The following is a 16,668-nucleotide window of genomic DNA, read 5'->3' as shown; positions in this document are numbered from 1 at the left end:
GGTAGAGGGGTCGGACGTGGTGTTTCATAGAGGTCTTTGTTGTCTATCCGGGATTATGTGCCAGGCATATAGCGCATGCAGCACAATAGTCTCTTGCATAGTTGCCAAAACCTGGAGCCAACCAGACTTGCTTTGCCAGCAGTGTCATTGCATTTGCAGACACATGAGTAGGGTGGTGTAGTCCACCAACTACAATCGGGTACCAGGCTCTAGGTAGACATATTAGTCCATCTTTCTTCCAAATTCCCGCTTGTTCTTCTGCCCCTTCCTTTTTCCACCTGTCCCTCTCCTCTTCTCCTGCATCTTCCTGTGCTTGTCTCAGTCTATCTTCAGTATTTTCTGTGGGGTTTACAGTATGAACCTGTTGTAAGGGTTTAACTGCTGCTGCTTTGGCTGCTTTGTCAGCCCTATCATTTCCCCTAGATTCCCTAGTGTCGAGTCTCACATGTGCAGCTACCTTGATTACTGCTACTTCTTTTGTTTCTTGTGCAGCCTCTAAGATCTGTTTGATCAGAGAAGCATGTTTTACAGGTTGTCCTGACGCTGTCATGTAACCTCTAGCTCTCCAGATTACTCCAAAATCAAACACAATACCATGTGCATACCTAGAATCAGTGTATATATTAGCTGTCTGATTCTCAGCTATTTTTAGCGCTTCAATCAATGCTGTTAGTTCTGCTTCTTGTGCAGACTGTTTCGGTGGAAGTGGTTCTGCTTTGAGAGTTTCAGATTCTGACACAACTGCATACCCTGTATGAAAGTTACCTGTGTCATCTGCAAATCTACTACCATCTATAAACAGCTCTAAATCTGGATTTTGAAGTGGTGTTTCGGATACATTGGGTAAGCCTACCGTTTCTTGTAAAATGAGCTCTGTACAATCATGTGTGTCTGTAGGGAAAAAATTTGCGTGTGGATCAGTGTCCTTATTCCCCCCTTCAGACTCGAGAGGTAGCAGTGTTGCTAAATTAAGAGTCTGAAGCCTTGCAAATGTGATAGTAGAGGGGAGTAGCAAAGAACACTGTAGCCGCAAATGTCTGGCCATGGAAATGTGTTTTGGTTGTACCTGGTTTAATATCCCATAAACATCATGTGTGGTTTGAACTGTGAGTGGATGCTCTAGGACAATTTCTGATGCTTTGTCCAACAATAGTGAGACAGCAACAACTACACGTACACAGGTTGGCGCTGCTCTAGCTACGGGATCTAACCTTGCTGAAAGATATGCAATTGGTCTTTGTTTCCCTGCATGCTTCTGGGTAAGAACTCCTGTAGCATGGGAATCAACTTCTGCAGCCATAAGCTGAAATGGTTTTGTATAGTCTGGTAGCCCTAACGCTGGAGCTGAAACAAGGGCATCTTTTAATTGTTGGAACGAAATCTGACCTTCTTTTGTCAACAAATAAGGTTCACTTTTTACACAGTCATACAGTGGTTGCATTAGTTGACTGGCATGTATAATCCATTGTCTACAATGAGACACTATTCCTAAAAATGCTCGTAGCTGTTTATGATTTTTAGGCTCATTCATCTGTCTTATTGCTTCAGTTCTTTGAGGTGTAAGATGCTTTTTACCTTGAGAAATGCAATGACCTAGAAAGACCACTTTGGTCTGACAAACTTGTAGCTTTTGTCTATTCACTTTACACCCTTCTTTTTCTAGAAAACATAGTAAACTTACAGTGGACCTTTCTGCGGTTTCTAGATCTGGGCAGCAAAGTAGTATGTCATCCACATACTGTAAAATTACTACCTGTGGTTCAGGTTCAAACCTCTGAAGAACTGTTTGTAGAGCATTTGAATAAAGAGTAGGGGAGTGTATCATTCCCTGTGGAAGGCGTGTCCACGCCAACTGTTTGCCCTTAAATGTAAATGCAAACAAATGCCAACTATCTTGGTGTAAAGGAACCGAGAAAAATGCATTTGAAAGATCTATTACAGTAAATACATGAGAACTGGCTGGTATCTGTGATAGTAACGTATGAGGATTGGGTACAACTGGGGTGATTGGATCTAGAACTTTGTTTATTTCTCTTAGATCATGTACCATACGATATTTGGGCATAGAACTCTTATCAAGAGTTCTCTTCTTGACTGGATACAGAGGAGTGTTAGCAGGTGATTGTATCTCTACCAAAACTCCTTTCTCTCTGTATTCCTCTATCTGTTTTGTAATTGCTAGTTCCTGCTGGGCACTCACAGGGTATTGTCTGAGCTGTGGGAGAACAGTTCCTGGTTGCACAGATAGTTTTACAGGAGCTATATGCAATAGTCCTACATCAGTATCTCCCTGTGCCCACAGTGTTTCTGGGACCATTGAGAGGTCTAGATCTGTGGTGTACTCTTTTTCTTCAGTATAATCCTCAAAAGCCTGAATTCTAACATATTGTTCTAATGATTCTGCATCATCAGGGATAGTCAGCATAACTGTGCCATCTTCCCTAAAATTGATGTTAGCTTCTAATTTCTTTAGTACATCAGTTCCTAACAGACATGTTGGGGCACCTCTGGCATACAAAAATCTGGATGCAAAACATTTAGGTCCTAATGAGACCTCTAGGGGCACAGTATATGGCAATATTCGAATTACCCCATCATAACCCTCAGCAAAAGTTGTTTGTTGTGAAATATCTTCCGGGTTTGGAAGAAAATCTTGATTCAAAATTGAGGAAGTTGCACCTGTATCTATCAAAAATGGAATCTCTCTCCCCCCCACATTCACCTGTATCATAGGTCTTCTAGCTGGTAGGGAAGTTTGTAACACATCGAGTTAATCTGAATCTGGTATGGGACCATCTACGATGGTAGATTTCTGCTGGTTGTCCATTTGGGGAGGGTTATTTCTGGGAACAAATTTTCCTGACTTTATATCTGCCAACTTTTTCCTGCACTCTTTTTGGAAATGACCTGGCTTTTTGCAGTAATGACAAGGAAAATTGTGTCTTGCTCTCCCTCCTGTTGTGTTTGCTTGCGCTATTCTGACAGGCTTATGATTTTCTCTTAAATCTAACTCTATCCCTACGGCTTTTTGCCTAGCTAAGTGTGGGTCTTCCAAGGTTCTCCAATCAGGAGTTGCGGCCTTAAGTTTCTCCTTCACTTTTGGAGACAATCCATCTATGAAGGTTTTTGTAATTAACCTCATCATTCCTGGAGTGGTCAGATCTATTCCTTCATCTCTAAAGCTATTTTCTACCCCTAGATAATACTCATCTACTGATTGACCAGGTTTCTGAGCCACCACTCCCGTTGTTCCTCTCTGCCTCTGTTTCTGTCTCATGAAAATTATTAAGTGGTCTACAAACTGATTGCCTGATTCTACCGTTTGTAGGGCACCTTCTCCTGCTTGTCCTACTTGTCCTACCTGTCCTGCCTGTGGCCTATGTCCCTGTAGATATGCCAGTAATTCCTGGAAGAGACCAGGAGTCATTTTCATTCTACATAATTCCTCTCCATCCGCCCAGACTCCTGCGTGAGTCTGCATAATTTGCTGTATATATTGTGCAAATCTGACTGGAAACTGAGTGGGGTCTGGCGCGTTATGCAAGAGAGACATACCTTCAGCAGGGGACCAAGGGAAATATTGCCGAGTTTGATGATACCTAGTTCCCATTACCCCATCAGCATTTGTTTCCCTAAAAGGTCTTGGTATTACCCTAACAGGAGCAAGTACAGTGTCATGTCTAAGCGCACCACAGGCTAGACAATCATTCCTCCAATCTGGATTTTGTTGTCCACAGTGTGAACATACCCATCCTCCTACCCCACCAAGATTGGGATACAAGGCTGGAAATTGTTTTCCTCCCTCTGCTCCTCCAGATGGTACAAATGATTGGGCATTTGGATCTAGGTAAGAAGGTGGAATACATCCTTTCCTTCCTATAGACCATTTGAAAGTGTCTGGATCATATCTCCAATTTTCTTCTCTTGCTGTTTTTGAGACTTTTATCATGCAGTGCACAATATCTTCCCACCCATTATCTTTAACTATTCCTCCTCTTTCTTTATTTACTCTTTCCCATTCTGTGCTGAACATAAGTGCTTCTGAAATTCCCAATTTTTCTCTTACCCTTCTAATCTGCTTTCTGACTGTCTTTCCACATCTTTCCTGTATGATATCTGCTGCTTCCACTTGTCCTAAGACGGTTTTTGTCTGTTTATTTCCCATTTTTCTTTTCAATACTAGCTATGACTACCCTAGGTGACGTTTGGACAACCACTTCCTCTGTTGGTGGCGTCTCGTTGCCTTCTCTCCTAGGGAGCTAAAATATTGAAAGGCTCGTCTGCTCCGTTTCTTCTAATATGCAGGACGTACTTAAGTGCTATTATGCACGCAAACAGACTCAGCAACACCATACAGATCACAGAACTTTCTGTCTCAGTTAGCATACTTGTCCCAGGCTCATGAAACCGCGTCCTGGGCTCATTCTATCAAACCTTATCCAGAAATGAAGGAGGTTAAGCACTTATTGAGAGTCAAGCATGGGCGGAGGTCTCCTCGAAAGGACGCTACCACATGACCCAGTTAGGCTGACTTCCGTGTATAAGGCTTATACCCCAACTATTTTGGCTTATTTTCTACGTACTTTTGCTCTTCTTTCACAACATGCCACAACCTTCACACTGTTCACACACTGCCAGGGACAGGACTTATAAATCTATACAATATGGTAACCCGAGTTTTATAGGTATCTACTCACTACTAGACTAACCCAGCGTGACACGGCTCATAGAGATCTTTCGGATAATACAGGGCAGATAAAAGAGAACTAATAATGTCTCTTACCTGGCCAGGTTTTTTTTCCAGTTCATTTGCCGTCCATTATCCCAGATCTCCGTTGTCCGTATCCGCAGGTGAATCTCGAGCAAATACTCTCGCCTCGGGTCCCTGTTCGGGCGCCAAGAAATGTTGAGTCCTTCTCCGTCCCTGGCTTCCTGGATGGGATCCAAATAAATAACACGCAGCACAAAGGTTGTGTGTTCATAGACAGGGATAGCTGTTGTGAATTTGGATTTTGGGCTCCCCCGGTGGCCACTGGTGGAATTGAACTTGTGTCATCATCTTTCCTGTTCACCTGTTCTCATCAGATCTGGGTGTCGCTATATAATCTGGCTTCTCTGTTAGTTGCTTGCCGGTCAACAATGTTATCAGAAGCCTCTCTGTGCTTGTTCCTGCTCCCAGACATCTACTAGATAAGTTGGACTTTCGTCCATGTTTGTTTTTGCTTTTTGGTTCCAGTTCACAGCTGCAGTTTCGTTACTGTGTCTGGAAAGCTCTTGTTGATCAGGAATTGCCACTCTGGTATTATGAGTTAATGCCAGAGTCCTAAAGTAATTTCTGGATGGTGTTTGTTAGGGTTTTCTGCTGACCATGAAAGTGTTCTTTCTGTCTTCTGCTATCTAGAAAGCGGACCTCAAATTTGCTAAAACTATTTTCCTGCTGTGTTTGTTATTTCATCTAAAATCACCGCCAATATATGTGGGGGGCCTCTGTCTCCTTTTTGGGCATTTCTCTAGAGGTGAGCCAGGTCTTATATTTCCCTCTGCTAGCATTATTTAGTTCTCCGGCCGGCGCTGGGCATATAGGGATAAAAAGTAGGACATGCTACCTGGCTACTTCTAGTTGTGCGGTAGGTTTAGTTCATGGTCAGTACAGTTCCCATCTTCCAAGAGCTTGTTCCTATATAGGCTTATGCTATGTTCTCTAGCCATGGAGATCATGACAGTTTGACCGGCCCACTAAAGGGTTAATTCCTTGGCTGAGAAAGGAGTGAAATAGAAGTCTGCTGAGAGTTTTTTTTTTTTTTTGTGCTCTTAATTGGATCATTTGCCAGTCTGTCTATGCTGCAGTCTTTTTTTTTTTTTTCTCTCTCCTTCTAATCTTTGAATGGCTCTGTGTTCACCTGTTTATTATGGATCTTCAGAGTGTAACTGCAGGTTTGAATAATCTCACCACGAAAGTACAAAATTTGCAAGATTTTGTTGTTCATGCTCCGGTATCTGAACCGAGAATTCCTTTGCCGGAATTTTTCTCGGGGAATAGATCTGGTTTTCAGAATTTTAGAAATAATTGCAAGTTATTTTTGTCCCTGAAATCTCGTTCTGCCGGGGACCCTGCACAGCAGGTTCGGATTGTGATTTCTCTGCTCCGTGGCGACCCTCAAGACTGGGCTTTTTCATTGGCACCAGGGGATCCTGCGTTGCGCAGTGTAGATGCGTTTTTTCTGGCCTTGGGGTTGCTTTATGACGAACCTCATTTGGAACTTCAGGCAGAAAAAACTTTGATGTCCCTATCTCAGGGGCAAGATGAAGCTGAAATTTACTGCCAGAGATTCCGTAAATGGTCTGTGCTTACTCAGTGGAATGAGTGTGCCTTGGCGGCTACTTTCAGAGAGGGTCTCTCTGATGCCATTAAGGATGTTATGGTGGGGTTCCCTGTGCCTGCGGGTCTGAATGAGTCCATGACAATAGCTATTCAGATCGATAGGCGTCTGCGGGAGCGCAAACCAGTGCACCATCTGGCGGTGTCCACTGAGAAGACGCCAGAAAGTATGCAGTGTGATAGAATTCTGTCCAGAAGCGAGCGGCAGAATTTTAGACGGAAAAACGGGTTGTGTTTCTATTGTGGGGATTCTACTCATGTTATATCAGCATGCTCTAAGCGTACTAAAAAGCTTGATAAGTCTGTTTCCATTGGCACTTTACAGTCTAAGTTTATTTTGTCTGTGACCCTGATTTGCTCTTTGTCATCTATTACCACGGACGCCTATATCGACTCTGGCGCCGCTTTGAGTCTTATGGATTGGTCCTTTGCCAATCGTTGTGGGTATGATTTAGAGCCTTTGGAGACTCTTATTCCTCTGAAGGGGATTGACTCCACCCCATTGGCTAATAATAAACCACAATACTGGACACAAGTAACTGCGTATTAATCCGGATCACCAGGAGATTATTCGTTTTCTGGTGCTGTATAATCTACATGATGATTTGGTGCTAGGATTGCCATGGCTGCAGTCTCACAACCCAGTCCTTGACTGGAGAGCTATGTCTGTGTTGAGCTGGGGATGTAAGGGGACTCATGGGGACGTACCTTTGGTTTCCATTTCATCATCTATCCCCTCTGAAATCCCTGAGTTCCTGTCTGATTATCGTGACGTCTTTGAAGAACCCAAGCTGGGTTCACTACCTCCGCACCGTGAGTGCGATTGTGCTATAGATTTAATTCCGGGAAGTAAATACCCAAAGGGTCGTTTATTTAATCTGTCTGTGCCTGAACATGCTGCTATGCGAGAATATATAAAGGAGTCCTTGGAAAAGGGACATATTCGTCCATCGTCATCTCCCTTAGGAGCCGGCTTTTTCTTTGTGTCAAAAAAAGACGGCTCTTTGAGACCATGTATTGATTATCGGCTTTTGAATAAAATCACGGTTAAATATCAATACCCATTGCCGTTGCTGACTGATTTGTTTGCTCGCATAAAGGGGGCCAAGTGGTTCTCTAAGATTGATCTCCGTGGGGCGTATAATTTGGTGCGGATCAGGCAGGGGGATGAGTGGAAAACCGCATTTAATACGCCCGAGGGCCACTTTGAGTATTTGGTGATGCCTTTTGGTCTTTCTAATGCCCCTTCAGTCTTCCAGTCCTTTATGCATGATATTTTCCGCGATTTTTTGGATAAATTTATGATAGTGTATCTGGATGATATTCTGATTTTTTCGGATGACTGGGACTCTCATGTCCAGCAAGTCAAGAGGGTTTTTCAGGTTTTGCGGTCTAATTCTCTGTGTGTCAAGGGTTCTAAGTGCGTTTTTGGGGTTCAGAGAATTTCCTTTTTGGGATATATTTTTTCTCCCTCTTCCATTGAGATGGATCCTGTCAAGGTTCAAGCTATTTGTGATTGGACGCAGCCCTCTTCTCTTAAAAGTCTTCAGAAATTTTTGGGCTTTGCCAACTTTTATCGTCGATTTATTGCTGGTTTTTCGGATGTCGTTAAGCCATTGACCGATTTGACTAGACAGGGTGCTGATGTTGCTAATTGGTCCCCTGATGCTGTGGAGGCTTTTCAGGAGCTTAAGCGCCGTTTTTCTTCTGCCCCTGTGTTGCGTCAGCCTGATGTGGCTCTTCCTTTTCAGGTTGAGGTCGACGCTTCTGAGATCGGAGCTGGGGCAGTGTTGTCGCAGAAAAGTTCTGACTGCTCCGTGATGAGGCCTTGTGCCTTCTTTTCCCGTAAATTTTCGCCCGCTGAGCGGAATTATGATGTTGGGAATCGGGAGCTTTTGGCCATGAAGTGGGCGTTTGAGGAGTGGCGCCATTGGCTTGAGGGGTCCAGACATCAGGTGGTGGTATTGACTGACCACAAAAATTTGATTTATCTTGAGACCGCCAGGCGCCTGAATCCTAGACAGGCGCGCTGGTCATTATTTTTTTCTCGGTTTAATTTTGTGGTGTCATACCTACCGGGTTCTAAGAATGTTAAGGCGGATGCCCTTTCTAGGAGTTTTGAGCCTGATTCACCCGGCAACTCTGAGCCCACAGGTATCCTTAAGGATGGAGTTATTTTGTCAGCCGTTTCTCCAGACCTGCGGCGGGCCTTGCAGGAGTTTCAGGCGGATAGACCGGATCGTTGTCCGCCTGATAGGCTGTTTGTTCCTGATGATTGGACCAGTAGAGTCATCTCTGAGGTGCATTCTTCTGCATTGGCAGGTCATCCTGGAATTTTTGGTACCAGGGATTTGGTGGCAAGATCCTTCTGGTGGCCTTCCCTGTCACGAGATGTGCGAGGCTTTGTGCAGTCTTGTGACGTTTGTGCTCGGGCCAAGCCTTGTTGTTCTCGGGCTAGTGGATTATTGTTGCCCTTGCCTATTCCTAAGAGGCCTTGGACGCACATCTCGATGGATTTTATTTCAGATCTGCCTGTTTCCCAAAAAATGTCTGTCATCTGGGTGGTGTGTGACCGTTTTTCTAAGATGGTCCATTTGGTTCCCCTGCCCAAATTGCCTTCTTCTTCCGAGTTGGTTCCCCTGTTTTTTCAAAATGTTGTTCGTTTGCATGGTATTCCTGAGAATATCGTTTCTGACAGAGGAACCCAATTTGTGTCTAGATTTTGGCGGGCATTCTGTGCTAGGATGGGCATAGATTTGTCTTTTTCGTCTGCTTTTCACCCTCAGACTAATGGCCAGACCGAGCGGACTAATCAGACCCTGGAGACATATCTGAGGTGTTTTGTGTCTGCTGACCAGGATGATTGGGTTGCTTTTTTGCCATTGGCGGAGTTCGCCCTCAATAATCGGGCCAGCTCTGCCACCTTGGTGTCCCCGTTTTTCTGTAATTCGGGGTTCCATCCTCGATTTTCCTCCGGTCAGGTGGAGTCCTCGGATTGTCCTGGAGTGGATGCGGTGGTGGAGAGATTGCATCATATTTGGGGGCAGGTGATGGACAATTTGAAGTTGTCCCAGGAGAAGACTCAGCTTTTTGCCAACCGTTACCGTCGTGTTGGTCCTCGGCTTTGTGTTGGAGATTTGGTGTGGTTGTCTTCTCGTTTTGTCCCTATGAGGGTCTCTTCTCCTAAGTTTAAGCCTCGGTTCATCGGTCCGTATAAAATATTGGAGATTCTTAACCCTGTTTCCTTCCGTTTAGACCTCCCTGCATCCTTTTCCATTCATAACGTTTTTCATCGGTCGTTATTGCGCAGGTATGAGGTACCTGTTGTGCCTTCCGTTGAGCCTCCTGCTCCGGTGTTGGTTGAGGGTGAGTTGGAGTACGTTGTGGAGAAAATCCTAGACTCCCGTGTTTCCAGACGGAGACTCCAGTATCTGGTCAAGTGGAAGAGATACGGCCAGGAGGATAATTCTTGGGTCACTGCATCTGATGTTCATGCCTCCGATCTGGTTCGTGCCTTTCATAGGGCCCATCCTGATCGCCCTGGTGGTTCTGGTGAGGGTTCGGTGCCCCCTCCTTGAGGGGGGGGTACTGTTGTGAATTTGGATTTTGGGCTCCCCCGGTGGCCACTGGTGGAATTGAACTTGTGTCATCATCTTTCCTGTTCACCTGTTCTCATCAGATCTGGGTGTCGCTATATAATCTGGCTTCTCTGTTAGTTGCTTGCCGGTCAACAATGTTATCAGAAGCCTCTCTGTGCTTGTTCCTGCTCCCAGACATCTACTAGATAAGTTGGACTTTCGTCCATGTTTGTTTTTGCTTTTTGGTTCCAGTTCACAGCTGCAGTTTCGTTACTGTGTCTGGAAAGCTCTTGTTGATCAGGAATTGCCACTCTGGTATTATGAGTTAATGCCAGAGTCCTAAAGTAATTTCTGGATGGTGTTTGTTAGGGTTTTCTGCTGACCATGAAAGTGTTCTTTCTGTCTTCTGCTATCTAGAAAGCGGACCTCAAATTTGCTAAAACTATTTTCCTGCTGTGTTTGTTATTTCATCTAAAATCACCGCCAATATATGTGGGGGGCCTCTGTCTCCTTTTTGGGCATTTCTCTAGAGGTGAGCCAGGTCTTATATTTCCCTCTGCTAGCATTATTTAGTTCTCCGGCCGGCGCTGGGCATATAGGGATAAAAAGTAGGACATGCTACCTGGCTACTTCTAGTTGTGCGGTAGGTTTAGTTCATGGTCAGTACAGTTCCCATCTTCCAAGAGCTTGTTCCTATATAGGCTTATGCTATGTTCTCTAGCCATGGAGATCATGACAGATAGCCCTGGAGCCCGCGCCTCTCCTCACTGGGCGCTCCCCCTTCTTTATATAGATAAAAAGTTTAGACATTTTACAGACATGCGCACAAGCGCTCATATTTCACAATCACTTACAAAGCAAATCTTATTCTAGTGAAAAAGTTACAATTATTTGGCATGTAGATAAAAAGCTACAATATCAAGGAGGAATGTGCGCGTGATTACTAACAAAACAAAGAAAATGTCAAGTTTGCAGAAATATTTCTTGTTGTATACCAGATTTCTCAGGAAGAACACAAAATGGATTCCCCGGTTCAGTCTGATCTCCACAATAGATAAGGCATGTGAATGTCTTATTGTCCTCTGATTTTGGTCTGGTTCTATGTTATGATGCCCCCACACGGTCTGAGGAACAAATTCCATAATTGATGTAAAAAGACATAAATCCATGCAACACATTCATTCCTGCACTGAGAGTGTCAAAGGTCATCATCAGCTTATATTCCCAGACTCTTCTGTCTCTCTGAGATTTGAAGTTACCTTTTAATACAAGTAATTTCTTGTCCACAATGCTATGATCTGGGAGACAAAAATGTATTGCCACAGGTAGGTCCATTCTTTTTTCTCTTATTGTATGGCGATGAGAGTTCATCCTTGCTCTCAGTCTCTGCCCTGTCTCCCCTACATACAGACCCCCAATTGGACATTTGGTACAAATAATTAAGTACACCACAAAAGTGATGCAGCTGAAAGTACCTGGTATCTTGTAGTCCTGATGTGAAATGGAGATCTTTATCTTCTCCATGGTCATGATAAATGGACAGGTTTTAAATTTTTTCTGGTTGAAAGGAAAGGTTCCTGCAGCTGTTGGAGAGGACAAGGAGCTTCTGACAATGATACTGCTTAGATTTGGGGGCTGCCTAAAACACAGTAGTGGGGGGTCTGGAAAAATTTGTAAGCGGCTTTTTGTAGTAAAGGTTGCAATTTCCGTGCAGCTCCCCTTAGCACCTCCAGATTTGGATTGTAAGTGACTACTAGAGGCACCTGATTATTTTTTTGTTTAGCTTTGTAATGTAGCAGGTGATTTGCCTCAGAAAGACCTTTTTGAATCAGGGCTACCATCCAAGAACAATTCAAAACCAAATTACAAGAGTAACCAGAATATCAAGGAATCACCTGCTACATTACAAAGCTAAAGAACATTTTACTTTTTTTTCACAAAAAAATTAATTTAGACCCAAACTTTTTATTTTCACAAGGGTAACAAAAGAAAATGGACCACAAAATTTGTTGTGCAATTTCTCCTTAGTACACGATACCTTGTATGTGGGGGAAAGCCACTGTTTGGGTGCACGGCAGGGCTCACAAGTAAGGGATCACCATTTGACTTTTTGAATGCAAAATTGGCTGACATAAATGGCGGGCACAATGTCGCGTTTGGAGACCCACTGATGTGCCTAAACAGTGGACGCCCCCCAATTTTAACTCCAACCCTAACCCCAACCCTAACCCCAACATACCTCTAACCCTAATCCCAACCCTAACCGTAATATAAACCCTAACCACAACTATAATCCTAACCACCATAACCTTAACCACAACCCTAACCCCAACACTACCCTAACCCTAACCACAACCATGACCCCAACCCTAGCCCCAACCCTAACCTTAGCCCCAGTTCTAACCCCCCAATTCTAACTCCAACCCTAACACAGCCCTCACCTCAACCCTACACCCAACATACCCCTAACCCTAATCCCAACCCTAACCGTAATCCCAACCCTAACCCCAACACAACCCTAACTACAACACAACCCTAATACAAACCCCAGCCCTAACCCTAGCCCAACCCTGCCCTAGCTCTAACCCTAGCCCCAACCCTAAGCCTAGCCCCAATTCTAACCCTAGCCCCAACCCTAACCCTAGCCTAACCCTAACCCTAGCTCTAACCCTAGCCCCAACCCTAACCCTAAATCAACCCTTACCCCATCCCTAACCCCAAAATACCCCTAATCCCAACCCTAACCATAATACAAACCCTAACCACAACTGTAATCCTAACCACCATATCCCTAACCACAACCCTAACCCCAACACCACCCTAACCCTAACACCACAACCATAACCCTAACCCCAACACAAACCCAACCCTAGCCCCAACCTTAACCTTAGCCCCAGTTCTAACCCCCCAATTCTAACTCGAATCCTAACACAGCCCTAACCCCAACCCTACACCCAACATACCCCTAACACTAATCCCAACCCTAACCGTAATCCCAACCCTAACCCCAACACAACCCTAACCACAACACAACCCTAACCCAAACCCCAGCCCTCACCCAACCCTGCCCTAGCTCTAACCCTAGCCCCAACCCTAAGCCTAGCCCCAATTCTAACCCTAGCCCCAACCCTAACCCTTGCCAAACCCTAACCCTAGCTCTAACCCTAGCCCCAACCCTAACCCTAAAGCAACCCTAACCCTAGCCCTAACCCCAACCCTAACCCTAGCCATAACCCTAACCCTAGTAGAAAAATGGAAAAAATATATATATTTTATTTTATTATTTTTACCTAACTGAGGGGGTAATAAAGGGGGTTTGATTTACTATTTTTTTTATCGCTCTGACCCATGGAGCTTCCCAGGCTATTAATATCAGCCCACAGCTGTCTGCATAGCTTTTGCTGGTTATTAATTATAGGGGGACCCTGCGTCATCTTTTTTAGGGTCTCCAATTTTAATAGCCAGTAAAGGCTAAGTATACAATTGTGAGCTGATATTTATAGCCTGGAAAGCGGGAGAGAGAAAGAGCAGAATGGAAAACGCATGCTCAGTTAAAAAAAAACATAGGGTTCCATTGTAGCAAATGCCGGATGGCGACGGATCCGTCGCTGTCCGTTTTTTCGATGGACACAAAAAAAGTTACTATGTCCATTTTGTCCAGCCGCCGGAAAGCAAATTTTCTACAGATTCGGCGAAAAATGGATGAAATGTGAGGCCATCCTTCGCAAATACAAGTCTATGAGAAAAAAAGGATCCGGCGGCAAGTTTTGCCGGATCCGTTTTTTTCCAAATTCGCCGGATTGAGCCGGATGGCAAAAACCTGATGTGTGAAAGTAACCTTGCTGTTCCTTCAGGGAGAGTTTTCAGCAAGGCTCCTTATTATCAGAGGCAGGATTGCAATGACAGGTAATCTCTATATACAACTGATAACAGGATTTGACAATTACAATAGGCAACACTGTCCCTGCTTCCCCTTCCTTCACAATGACATTAGCACATGTCTATTCTTTGTGTCAAATATCCATATGTGATTTCCAGTGCCAGTGTAAAAATTGCGACAGTAGTATTTTTTATTTTTTTTTTAAGAAATATTGTGAAATGACAAAAGAAATGCCAAAAAGTTTTGAAACATGCATATAACACAAAAACCTTATCAATAAAAAGAAAACAAAGCTTTGGTATTGTGTTAGTCAGTTTCAAATAGTTTGTTTTCAGTAGGAGAAATAAAATAATTAGCTTTCATTACTATATTATAATTTTGTTTCCCCTACTGAGAGCAATCAACAAAAACCTGATTTAAACAATAAATCATTTTCAGATGATGGCTTCCCTTTAAAGCAAGCCATAAGCTTTTGATAGCTGTAGACTGACAGATTATTCATCCGACAGCTATTCTCTTTGGAGATATATTTTTTGACTCCCATGTGCTTCAGTGTTCTGTATGAGAGAATTGCTACCAGACACTTCCAGCAGCAGCTTATCACTTTGCTGACAAAAATAACCAGTGTTAAAATTCAACAGGCTGAATCTTTCACTTCTCCGACATCATCTAATAAAAAGGGAGAGTTAAAAGGCATTCGTATATAGTAAAGAGAAAGCCAGCTCACCTAGTACTTGAAGTCCAGCTTGCATGGAACCAGTTGAATCCACACCAGATAATATGCTCAAGGAAAAAAAAGTTGTTGTTCCAGCGTCTGGAAGTAGTTCTTTCTTTATTTTAAGTCCATTGAAAATGTACAAAAATTACAAAGGTTGCATAGAAAGGGCTAGGGAGCAAGACGCGTTTCGAGCGCTGACTTGCATTATTTTTCGCTGTGATAAAGAACACAAATTAGCGTTTGAAACGCGTCTTGCTCCCTTGCCCTGTCTATGCAACATTTGTAATTTGTGTAAATTTTTAATGGACTTAAAATAAAGAAAGAACTATTGTACCAGATGCTGGAACAACAACTTTTTTTCCTAGAGTTAAAAGGCCCCTATACACATTAGATAGGTGACTAATCCCAAATAAATAGGTGTTCTCAGCCAACTTTTATCTAATGGGGTTAGATGGTTTCCTCAATACATTACATTGTGAGTTATAGTTAAATTAGTGACAAAATGTACAAATGGTAGAGGAAGGTTGAGCTTGATGGGCCTAGATCTGTTTTCAACCTATGTAACTTTGTAAGTATGTAATGTATATGCGAGTCTTAGGTTCCATATAAACATTCAATGGCTGTTAGCTGAATGGTTCTTGGAACAATCATTTGGTGGTCAACCATCTCAGCCGTATCTCCCATAAATACATATTTTCCCTGTGAGAAAACCTCTGACAGACACGTCTGTAAACAGCTTATCTCTGGGAGAAGAAAGCGAACAGCAGCATGAAATAGGACATGGCCAATCAACATCTACCCAATGATCAGTTCCCTGGCACCGTCATTAGAGTGTCGGCTGAATCTGTCAATATTGGCGGGTGTGGCCGACACTAGTCTAATATATATGAGAGGCTTTATGCTCATCTTGCCATTTTTCTTCTCATTACTTTTACTCAGAACCTTCTTGTGCAGAAGTGACACTATTGTTCTCCTATACTTATCCCAGATGTGACGCTAGTCACTTCTCATGGGCAGGCCGTGAGTCAGAATAGTCAAAGCATCCAAAGTCAGAAGCCAGGAGGGTACGTCATAAACAGAAGGAAGAGATAAAACTGTGGTCAGGTAACATTTCGAGGTGAAAATACGGGGAGGATAATGGATAAGAGCAGAAGGGGTTAAACAGACGGATGGTCAGAACGAGGTCCAAGGTCAACAAAAGATCAAGCATTCAGAGCTCAAGGCACAGGGAGCACAAACCTCACTTAACTGAATGTACATCTGGCAGTGGTCTGGGAGAAGCAGCTCAGTTAAGTAGCATGACAATCACCTGGGATAATGAACACTTGAAGACAGCTGACGCATCCCAGTCGCAGATTGGACAACTGAGCTGTCAATCAACACACCAACAGCACATCCATGTACCAGGTAGAATGGCTGAGTTGTCAATCAAAGTACTAACAGCTTCAGCACGCCCCTGTACCAGATTGGATGGCTGAGCTGTCAGTAACTGCATCCCAGACACACTGACGGGTGGAACTGTGACACCAGATTTGGTATAAATGCCAGTGCATCCAAGGTGACATAGCCGATATCCAGCACTGTTCCTGTAGTGAAGCGGATAGTCATTGACTTTAGAAAAGTAAACTCATCAAATTATTATAAATTCTGAAGTTGTTTTGCAGCTTATGTAGTACAAACTGCACCAAGAGGCGTCTTTCCTTCCAATGCTCACACATTTCGCTTTCGTGCATACAAGTGACAGTATCTTATAGCAGCACTGCCATCTAATGATAACACAATGCATTTTACGCGTCTATTTTTTTGTTAAACATTTACTTCTAACGCTTGTCCATAGAGTAAAATATGTACTGAGCAAAAGCAACGTAACTGGAAAATGACACAGCCATGATTTTCATGTACAAACCTCCTGAGATTTTAATTGGCTTTTTTCATTAAAAATTATGGAGTGTGATATTATGCACATCTTGCTTTATAACGCCTTTACAGATTGAGAAATTACACCGTTATCGGTGACTCCATGCTTGCTTTTATATTTGTTTTATGGACGCTTGTTGAAACAATTATCTATTCAAGAGTAATTAGTTTTTAATGTTCAAATAGTTTGGCTGCG

General features: G+C 43.4%; 1 long non-coding RNA gene across 1 annotated transcript in view; it reads right to left on the bottom strand.

Annotated features, from left to right (window-relative positions):
• The window catches only part of LOC143782683 (uncharacterized), a 98,092-nt gene extending 83,456 nt beyond the window's left edge, over nt 1–14,636 (bottom strand). Inside the window, exon 1 of the long non-coding RNA XR_013217026.1 lies at nt 14,565–14,636. This is a non-coding gene — a long non-coding RNA (uncharacterized LOC143782683). The remainder of the gene's footprint in view (nt 1–14,564) is intronic.
• Between the last annotated feature and the right edge of the window lie 2,032 nt (nt 14,637–16,668).

Source organism: Ranitomeya variabilis, chromosome 1, assembly GCF_051348905.1.
Source record: "Ranitomeya variabilis isolate aRanVar5 chromosome 1, aRanVar5.hap1, whole genome shotgun sequence".
Classification (NCBI taxonomy): Eukaryota; Metazoa; Chordata; class Amphibia; order Anura; family Dendrobatidae; genus Ranitomeya; species Ranitomeya variabilis.
The sequence above is the reverse complement of the archived record's forward strand: the minus strand, read 5'-3'. Positions and strand labels throughout refer to the sequence as shown.